This window comes from Octodon degus, unplaced genomic scaffold (genome assembly GCF_000260255.1).
Source record: "Octodon degus isolate 3935 unplaced genomic scaffold, OctDeg1.0 scaffold00399, whole genome shotgun sequence".
NCBI classification, from domain to species: domain Eukaryota; kingdom Metazoa; phylum Chordata; class Mammalia; order Rodentia; family Octodontidae; genus Octodon; species Octodon degus.
This window is the reverse complement of record NW_004524975.1, coordinates 56,705-67,232: the sequence shown is the minus strand read 5'-3', so window position 1 is coordinate 67,232 and position 10,528 is coordinate 56,705. Positions and strand designations below refer to the sequence as shown.

The window sequence follows — 10,528 nt, the reverse complement described above, 5'->3', positions numbered from 1 at the left end:
CAAAGATATAGTATTCATTTCCTACAAATTAGAATATGAGTAGACGTATTTTAATTCTTACTCTGAAGTCCTAAATTGTAAAAATTAAGCTTTTATGTATACATAAAAATGTTTAAATCACATTAGAAAATATAACTATATGTATACCGGCCTTTTATCACTTTTGTACATTTATATAAATACATACACATGTATACATATGCATATGTATATCTTTCTTTCCTTAAGAGAGTGTATTACTATGTTACCCAAACTGGTCCCAAACTCCTGGCCTCAAACTATATGCCACCCTCAGCCTCCCAAGTACCTAGGACTATAGACATATCCCACCATGTCCAGCTCTGAATTATATTTTTAAATGGTGTGTGTGTATTTTCCTGTTGATCAAAGCCAGGGCCTTGTGCTAGCTAGGCAAGTGTTCTACTGAGCTATATCCCCATCTTTTAACATGTTAAAATAGTAAAGCTTTTTTGACTAATGTTTTATAACTGAGCACTGAATGATTAAAGATGTGTATCATGTAAAGAAACTAACAAACATTACTTATAGAATGAGCCACTCTACTTCCTGAACAAGGAATAGGCCAGTCACCAGTTTCTAGGTCACAACAGAAACAGCAAGTAACATTTCAGATACTAGATGAGAACAAAACACTGTTTAATAGAAGCACAATTTTGAGCACATCACTCATTTCTCCATGGAGAACCCTCAAGTTCAAAGAAAAAATCATATAAAAATTAACTATATTAGCCACTTATAAGATTCATATTTAGAGAGAGGAATAAACATACAACATTTCTGAGACAAAAACCATGTCAGTTGTTAATGTTTATTTTCTAATTAGGAGGTCATACCTTTGTGTTATCTCTGAAAACACCCAAATCCACGTTCTCTCATGTAGTTCTATCCTACACTGTAACTTATTAAATCTTCACATAGAAGTAGCAAATACACAGAGCTTCTGTGTGGAGATGATCAGGTTCAATATTTAGCAAAGAAGCCTTGGTGTCAACTACTGCTTTGTCAATTGTTCTGGCAAGAGCAGGACTCTACCTCTACATCAAGAGGTAAAATTTACTAAAAAGAACTTCACCCTCAGAAGACTGGCTAAACCAGCAACCAAGAAAACTAGTGACATGAATGGGACAGTAGAAACAGAGGGATTCATTAGCCATAAATAAAATAGCACTGAAGTGTTCAATAATATTTGCTTATAAACAAACAAAGAAAAGATAAGGGACTCAAATAGGAAGGGGCACAAAATCTTATGTCAACCAAGGCCAAAACCCTACACTCTTTCCACTATAAGGCATTTCTTTCTCTTTCAATACCTTAAATAGACCATTATTAAAAGAGATTGCATTTAATGAAGACACTAGGCAGGCAGATCAGATATAAACATATCAACTAGCTTGTCCAATAACTTCACAAAATTTGGTGTGAAGCCACTCTCCCATTTACCCAAAGTATACACACACATTATATAAAAAGCCCACATCTTTCCACTCCTAATTAATATGATTCATGTTTCTAAATAAATAAATAAACTCAGTCTAAGGCCCAAACATAATTGTGTTCACTTTTCAGACACCAAAGCCTAATTTGGCTACTTTCCCCACAAACTGTGTTCATAAAAATTGTTACACATATTCTAGGCCCAAAGTACTCTGTATAGTTCCACTAATCTGAGATCACAAGCTGAAAAACAAACGTGCTCCAAGTCCAATTCCAAAGTAATATTACTTCTCAACTGTTACATACCCTAAAAAATACCATTTGTCTAAACTTCACATCCAGATTAACAATGAGTGTTAATTCTGAGGTAAATATTATGTATCCACTAAATGTACTGGGCTACATTTAGAAACTTTTTAATCTACCTTTTTAAGCCTTAATATTTCATTTCTATTCTAATTACATAGACTCTCATAAAACCATAAAGAGCTTAAGAGAATTCTGTCATAATTTTATGTTTATATAATACCACATCATAAAAATATATTTGTTTCTAAAATGTCAAATACTTTTTGATTTTCTCTTTTTCCTAATATACTCCTTTTCACTGCATGCAATCATTAAAATGAAGAAATCTAGTAAAAATGAAACTAATCAAATTTGCTATGTCATACCATCAAAGTAGCAAATTCATAATACCATTTGCTCTAAAAACTTTTTCAGAATAGTTATTTTAGAAAATGAAAATGTACCTGTAAAAAAAGTACCATCCAACAAATATGGTACATTTGAGAACACTAAGTATGTTAATATACACTTCTAAGCTTTAAAACCACATGACAGACTACAAAGAAAAAAACCTGAATGATAATCAAGAAATAACTTCAAATTGAAAAATAACAAAAATGTCATCTTTTACTTGGATGCCATTTATCTATTTCTGTCAACAAATGTCTTACAGGGGCCATAAGTAAGTGGGAACTGTAGCTACTAAAAGGTATGCTGATAAACTTACCATCATTTTGGCTCTTGCCCTTCATCTCCTCCTTCCAGGATAGAATGGTATCCAGGGCAACATAGTCTCTTATGTATTCTTTACGCCTCTCCTCTAAGGTCATCTTCAGTAAACGTTCTTGCAAAATAAAAGCAGAATCTTCATTTGTATTTAACTTTTAAGCTTGGGAATTATTTTATACTTTAAATATTAATCATGGTAAGCTAAGCAAAGGTTTGGTACAATTTTGAGAAACACCAAGACACAAAGTGAATAATTTCATATTTGAGTATTAAAAGATGTCCACTTCATTCCATATCAGCTAGAAAAATAAAACCAAAGTCTGATAAAGACACTCTGTAAAGTCTATAAATAATTCATTCACTTTTCAGTCAATATTTTCTGACAACCTACTATATGCAAGATGACATGTTTATAGGTACAAAGATGATTTTTATCCTGAGTTCATAGGACTAAAGAGAAAATAGATAAGAGGCAAAATAATATTGATGTAAACAAAATTTAAAATGCTAAGACAGATATACAAATAATGGAAGCACGAGAAAGGCAGCCACTAAATTATTTCCTTACTTCTTCAAGACCATCAACAATGAAAGTACACTTTCAGTTGAGTAATAACTTTGTAGAGGTAATATTTGGTTATAAAATTAAAATAACAATTGCAATTTAGAATTAGTAACAGTGAGTGTCACTTATAAAGAACTCACTGTTTGCCAGTACTTCACATGTATTATATTACTGAAATGATTACTCATAAAGTTGATAGACTATCCTTACTTTGCACATAGAAAAATAAAGCACACCATCAGGAACTTTCAAGTAAGCCAAGATAAAAATACAGGTAGATATCTCCATTAATTAGACAGTACAGCCTATGCATTAACACTATACTGTCTTCTCAGGAACAGCTCCTCAGAAGGACTCACAAAGGACAGGTAGAATTTTCAGAGCAGGTTAAAAAGGATTTCAACTAACAGAACAACATTAACAAAAATAAGAAGATGGAAATAGCTTAATGAAACTACTAGATATAACATTTAGAGAAGAATAGCCACAGAAGTGAAAAACAGATGAAACAAGGCAAAAGAAAACTGTACAGGCACAGTGATGGTGAATCTTTCAGAGATCTCAATAATGCAACCTTCTGTAGCACATGTGCCTAAATTCTCCATCACTGGTATAGGGACTTGTACGCCATGGTAAGCAATTTAACCTTTACTGCACAAACTTCATCACTAATACTCAAAGTTAATTATGCATATCCCAATCAGTACATAAATTATCCACTAGTATGCAGAAAAAAATCTGGTTTTTAACCTCAAAACAAGGAATAATATAGAGTCATCAATATTGAACATATAAACTGTCCCTGGCATGTTCACTCAGTTTACATCAGTCATCATGTATCACTTTAATAGGGGTGTCCACCATGGACAGACTGACAATCACATTCATATACTCTCCAATGCTCTTTCAATGTATTACTAGATATGTAGTTCATACGCATGGATTTAACATATTCAAGTCACATTTCTCAAGTTAACAAACTGAATATACCTATGAGACTTTCAAGAAGCTGAGATCAAGAATCTAGAACTCAGGGGAGCCAGGGAGATGGCTCAGTGGAATAAGCGCTTCCCTGGCAAGCACAAGGGTCTGAGTTCAATCCCCGGTTCTGAAAAAAAAAAAAAAAAAAAAAAAAAATCTAGAACTCAGGAGAAAGATCTAGCCTAAATATTTCCGAAATTATAACCTAAACTTCTGGTCCTAGAAAAAGAAAGGCGGGGTGGGTATGAACTCAATTAAAAACAAATTTAGGTAGGAAGCACAAATAGGAGAACAATTAAAGAGAACCTGGTTGTTAATGGAGCTAAAGGTCCCTGCAATGTGGAAGACAGCAGGGAAAAGAGTTTTAATACATTGGAGGGAAATATTCTCAACTGCTACAGGTAGATATGGAAGAATAAACATGATACTACAAAAGTCATGACTTTTTACTAACTGAGCTGCAAACTGCACTAAAAAGAAAGAAAACTAATTAACAGAGCTCTTTGGGTTCTAATCTAAATCACTGCAATCTCCATGTTTCAGATTCTTTCTGATTTAAGTAGGTAGGTATTTTTCCCAACTTATAAATGAAGCAAAGCAGAGTTCAAAGAGTTACCCAACATCCCACAGCAAGTAAGCAGTATAGCAAGGATTCACAATTACGCAACTGTGTTCAAAGCTCTCAGTTTTACAGTTGCTATCTCACACACTTTCCTATCTCATGAAACTGTGAGAATAACATGCAATAACCTATAATAGTACTGAGTGCATAAGTTAATTTAAATATAACCATTTTATATTAATCCAACCATCACTGTTAATACTAAATGACTTTAGGAACATTAGTTTCATTAGGATACAAATGAAATCCAGGAAACTAAGAGGAGCTATTACGGTTTAAATATGAAATGCGCCCTAGTGACTCACATATCAGAGGTTTGACCTCAATGAAGTAATGTTCAAATGTGGAGCTTTGAGCAGTGACTGGATCAAGAGGGTGCTAAATTCATCAATGAATAATTCATTAGTGAGTTCATGGCTGAATGGGCTTTTATGAGGTAGAGCCTAGTTGAAGGAAGACGATCATGGGGACTTGTCCCAGGTCCCTTCCTCTCCCTCACTGTCCTCTTTCCTCAGCTTCCTGTCTGGTGTAAGGCGAGCCACTCTGGTCATTACATGTTCTCTGCCACATAGTTTGCCTTACTACAGACCCACAACAATGAACCTAACCAACAAACTATGGTTGAAACCCCTGAAATCATGACACAAAATTAATCTTTTCAACTTGTTATTTACAGGAATTTTGTTATAGCAACAAAAAGCTCACACAAGGACATTGCAAAAGAAAAAAGTGAAAGCAGCAGAAAAACTAAGAGAGAAGACACTTGAATATATTATAGACAGTACAGAAGGTCCTAAAGGCATCGGGAAATTAAAGATACCCAGTAATAAAAAATGATAGCACAAGATCTCAAATATAGAAAATGGAATAAAGAGAATAAGCAAAGGGGTTAATTTTAGAAACAAAGAAGTGTTTTTTGTTTGTTTTTTTTTTTTTTCATAAGACAAGAACAAAACCTCAAGACTATAAAAGAAAAAAAGCAATGAGACCATGGAGAAGTATGCTAGGGCTGTTCCTATTATATGTCATTTACTTTCTTTGTAAATTAAAAAGACAATTTTTATGTTTACTATAGGGAAAAAGAGTACTGGTGGAATAGGACGCTTGTAGGGAATAGTAAATTTGGAATTTTTATACAAAAGTGAAAAAAGATTAGTATTAGTTTCTAAAGCACTACTTTAAAAGATCATTGATAAGGAATAATTACAAAAAGTGACCCAGTTAAAAGACACTAAGCAACTTAAAAGTTTTTGTAAATGTCAGATATGTATTGAAATGAATCCTGACTTATTTTATTTGTTCAAAAGTACAAAGACCAAAATAAAATCAATTATATAAAATCAAAAACAGTACATAACAATATTTGAAAGTACACATTAAATGGCTCTGAATAAGGGCTGAATTTAACATATGTGGTCTTAATAACTCCATTACGCTATCTGTTTGAGCAACAAAATACTATAGGTCAGGGACATATGCAGTTTCTTTGGGTTATATAAAGCTTTCTTTAAAAACTGCTTCACTTTTCTAATGAATCCTTTCTCTGTCAAGCAAGCATATAAGCAAGCAAATCTTATTAGATGGTGTACTGAGTTAAAATATGTTTCCAGAAAGTCTTGACATTTCAATGAAGTAGGTAAACCTTCCTTTAGATTTAAATAACAGTTGCAAAAATACTATGCCATCAATTCTCCAGTGGTATAAAAGGAAAGGTCATGCCTCCCATCAGCTTCTTTTGTACTAGAAAATCTCTGCTCCTTTTTGGTGGAATAACATGTGATAAATTTTTCAAAAATAAACATCCTGATAAAACAGTAAGACTTAACTTAAAAGTCATCAAATCATACTTTTCTCTTTAACTTAAAACTTCATGCAAAACTAGCTTAATTTTGAATGGGAAAATTACTTTAACTGCCTTCTCTGTACATGTGCTTTTGTATTTTAAAAAAAATACTAATTTGGGTATTTTTCCATTAGAAGTAGAAAGGAAAAAAAAGACTTTAAAAGATTCTGAAATGCCTGCTTATCTGTCTCTGTAATATAAAATAAACCACCAAGACAGTTACTTTAGAAACACTTTTAATATAACAGGAAAAGTTATGTACTCACTATAATTTCATCAATGATTCATATTATTGAAAATAATGTCTATGTCTATTTCCCTTCATTATCAATAACACAATGGCAACATTTCAAAACCATCAATAAAAATGGGCATTAATGATTTCCCAATGCTCACAAAGTAAATCTTTGTTGAAAATATATAAGTAACTGCTACTATAAAAGTGAAGCAAAACTATATTAAACTACTTTATATATCAGGCTTTTATTGTCAACATTTGTTTTGTGACAGTAGAATTTTTGATCTCTAGAAGCTCAGAATTATTAAAACAATTAAATGAGAAATATTAATCATTAAAAAATTTAAAGGCCACTTTATGATGTTCAGTTATTACATTAAACATTCCTATAATTGGAAAAAAATTCCCTCCTTGTCCCTTTCTCCTACATTGTTGGAAGTAGGTCCTATGGAGGATTCTTCTTTTCATTCCTTTTCTTACCACCGTTAAGCCCTCATGTTCATAAAGGCCAAGGTTTGCAGTAGTAATATACAGGTTTTCAAGAGGCATTATCAGGGAAATTAAATTCAACCTTGTCATCCTTTTATCCTCTTTTAGAGATGAGATGTTCAGGAAAAAGTTCTACTATCTTTACTGGACCTCACTCACCTTTGATACATTAGTGGTGTATATTAAGCCTATCTTGTCAGAGGCAATGCAACAAGTATTTTCCCTACATTTATGTAAAAGGGGGTGAAGAATGAAAGAAAAAGGTGTAAAAAAGAAATGAAAAATGCCAGACTTAAATTTTACATCAGACTATGACCTATGAATAGTGAAAAAGAGTGATTAAGGGAGGGGACTGAATCACACAGTTGTTTTCCGGAGGAATCAGTGCCACTGTAATCTAACTAATTTGGCTAAGTCTTGCACTGCATAACATTCAGGGATGGGTTCATTCACAGTGACACACAATCTTACTCTGGGCAACTTCAGATTATGAATGGGAATGCAATACTGAGAAAGACACTGCCGAGAGAAAAGCAGATTCACACTTCTCCGCAGGCACTAAGGCTCGCGAACAAGATGCTCGGTTTAAGGTGTCCCCTAGAGTTCCAAACGTCAAGTCACCCTGTCTCCCAGGACCAAGGGAACAGACACCCGGAGGAAGGGAGAAACACGGGACAGCAGGGGATCCCTTGCCAGGCTGGGACGGAGGAGGGCAGCAGAAGGAAGGGACGCGGGAGACCGCGCGCCCGCCGGCGTGGGACGCCCAGCCGAGGTCCCGAGGAACTTGTCCGGGCCACCTGGAAGAAGGTGACCGCGCGCGGCGGTGGCGGAGGGGCCGCCGGGCGGCAGGTGCGGGCGCGCGTGCCCGACTAACACACGGACACGGGCGGCGGCGGCACCGGACGGACGGACACCCCCGCCCCCACCCACCCGCGCCCGCCCACTCTCCAGCGCCCCGGGACCCGACGGGCCGTTACCTTTCTCCTTTCTCCACACCTTTTTCTTCTTGTTGCTGGGGTACATATTGCCGTGGGGGTGGCCGGCTTTAAACTGCAAGTTCCCCAGGCTCACGGGCAAACAGGGTGTGTGAGGAGTGGGAGGGGTGAGAAGGGGGCACTCGGGAGGGAAAAAGTGAAAGAGGCTCCGCGTCCCGCGCCGCTCGCCGCTCTCCAGTCGCCGCCCTCCTCCCTCTGCCCGCGCTCGGCTTCGGCTTCTACCCGCCTCAGCCCTACCGCCGCCTCCAAAGCAGCACCTCAGAGCCTGTCAACTAGGTCACGCCTCGCGCTAACCTAACACCCGCGCAGGCCCCGCCTCCCAGCCGCTAGGCAGCGCCGCCTCCCATTGGCTGCACCGCCCGCCGCTCTCCGCTCTCCAGCCAAGGCGCGCCCCAACTTCGGCCTCAGGGCGCACGCGCAGGCGCAGGCTCGGGCCGACGCAGAGGACGTTGGGGAGCGGGGGGGAGGAGCCGGGGGGCGGAGCCAGGGCGCGAGGGGCTGGCGGTAGCCTCGAGACCGAGGCGTGGGCTGAGGAGGAGAGGAGGTGGGCGGTGCTTCCAGCGGGCTTCACGGCCGCGGCGGCGGGTGGGCGTGGCTTGTAAGGCGAGGCGCTCTCGCAGGGTAGTGAGTGAGCAGGTGGAAGCCGGCTCTGGACCCCGAGGATGTGCAAGTGGGAGGAGACCTTGCGTCCAAACGAATTGCCCGAGCTTCCCAAACTGCCCTGTCTCAACGGATTTTGCAAGATAATCAGAAGCTACCCTCCTAGGGGGCAATCAGACCAAAAGAAAAGGATTGGAAAACCGTAGCTGGCCGTCTGGCATCCACTGCTCGATGCCCTAGTAACAATTACAGAGTTCATTGAAATTTAGTGAAGTTTGGAAAGGACGAAGGTAGACTGACCTACTCGAGTGTTTTAAGAACCGCGAAGTTGTAGGCAACCAAAGGACTACGTTGGCAACAAGTCTTCCATGGAAGCGAATCTCAAGCACTTCACCAGAACCTGGTTGTTTTATTGCTGTAGCAACGGTTTCGGGTTAAGGCACTAGTCGGAAGGGCGGCTTGATCCTGGATAATAGTAACCTGCCCGGGTTTGGAAATTTGTGCAAGAAAGTCTACCACAGAAATAAAATGACCTAAAATAAGGAAAAAGTCTGGTCACCCTCTGACTCCCAAATTTATTGCGTTTCTGAGAATCTGACAATGCACTAGGATGGTTTGGTGGAAGTGGTAAATTCAGGTTTATTTAGCAATTGGCAGACTGTGTTATATGTTGGGCAAATAATTATTTGAAACACTTTTCGTAATAAATAAAGGACCAAGGCCTCTTTAAGAATTATAAAGTAGAAATTTTGAGTAATGGAACACCCATAAAAATGACTCAAAATGATATCAAGTAATTTTATTATGACATTCTCTGCTTTTTAATACTGTGAAATATATAAAAAGTTATTTGCTGAGAGACATTAGGAAGGCTTCAAAAAGGAAGTGACATTTGAGATAATAAAAATACACATTCTTTTATTGACAGTGGAACTAGAGTTTCAATTTAAGCATCAATAAAAAAAATTGTAATAGAATAGATCTAGTAAGGAGAGGAGAAAAGATGTTTCATTAGAAGGTTAGAAAGTAATAATACTGTTAATATGCAAATACAACGATTTGAGTATGGGTAGTGATCCCCAGAGGTCCAAGTGTGGAAAGCTTGTCCCCTGGGATAGCACTGGTGACCGGTGGGAGACCTTTAAGGTGTGGAACCTTGCAGGGAACCCTTAGGGGAACGGAGTAGTGGGCAGTTAAAATCCTTACTTTGGCTGCCTCTGAGCTGTATATGTCAGTAGTTTGTTCCAAGACGTATCTCCTCATGATGTGCTAATATTACCAGAGACCCAAACCACTGGAGCTGCCCAAACTTGGGTTCAAACCTTGAGAACCAGAAGTCAGAATAAACTTCTAATTATTTCATAAGAAGCCTGTTTTCAGGTGTTTCACTGCAGTAATACAAAACGGACTAGTACAGCAAGAGCATGTTTTGGAGGAAATATATTGAATTATTTGAAATGTTAAATGCAAGGTATCTATGGGAAAACACCTCATATTAGGCAGCTTCCCATTCAGAGGGAAGCTGTTTACACTTCCACTCAGTGCCAATCCTTCCACTTATGATTTCTTAGGGCCACTAAGCTATTATCTCTTTTTTTATTTCAAAGTTTTATTGATAAACAGATAGCAATGAGACAGTTTCAAATCCAATCGGAAGTACAGTTTCAACAAATAATACACTGCATATATTCTTCTTAGTGGTTATTATTATCTCTTTTTTACA

At 37.8% G+C, this 10,528-nt stretch overlaps 1 long non-coding RNA gene across 1 annotated transcript in view; it reads right to left on the bottom strand.

Annotated features, from left to right (window-relative positions):
* LOC101582070 overlaps positions 1–2,584 on the bottom strand; it is a 51,987-nt gene extending 49,403 nt beyond the window's left edge. Inside the window, exon 1 of the long non-coding RNA XR_002819584.1 lies at positions 2,471–2,584. This is a non-coding gene — a long non-coding RNA (uncharacterized LOC101582070). The remainder of the gene's footprint in view (positions 1–2,470) is intronic.
* Between the last annotated feature and the right edge of the window lie 7,944 nt (positions 2,585–10,528).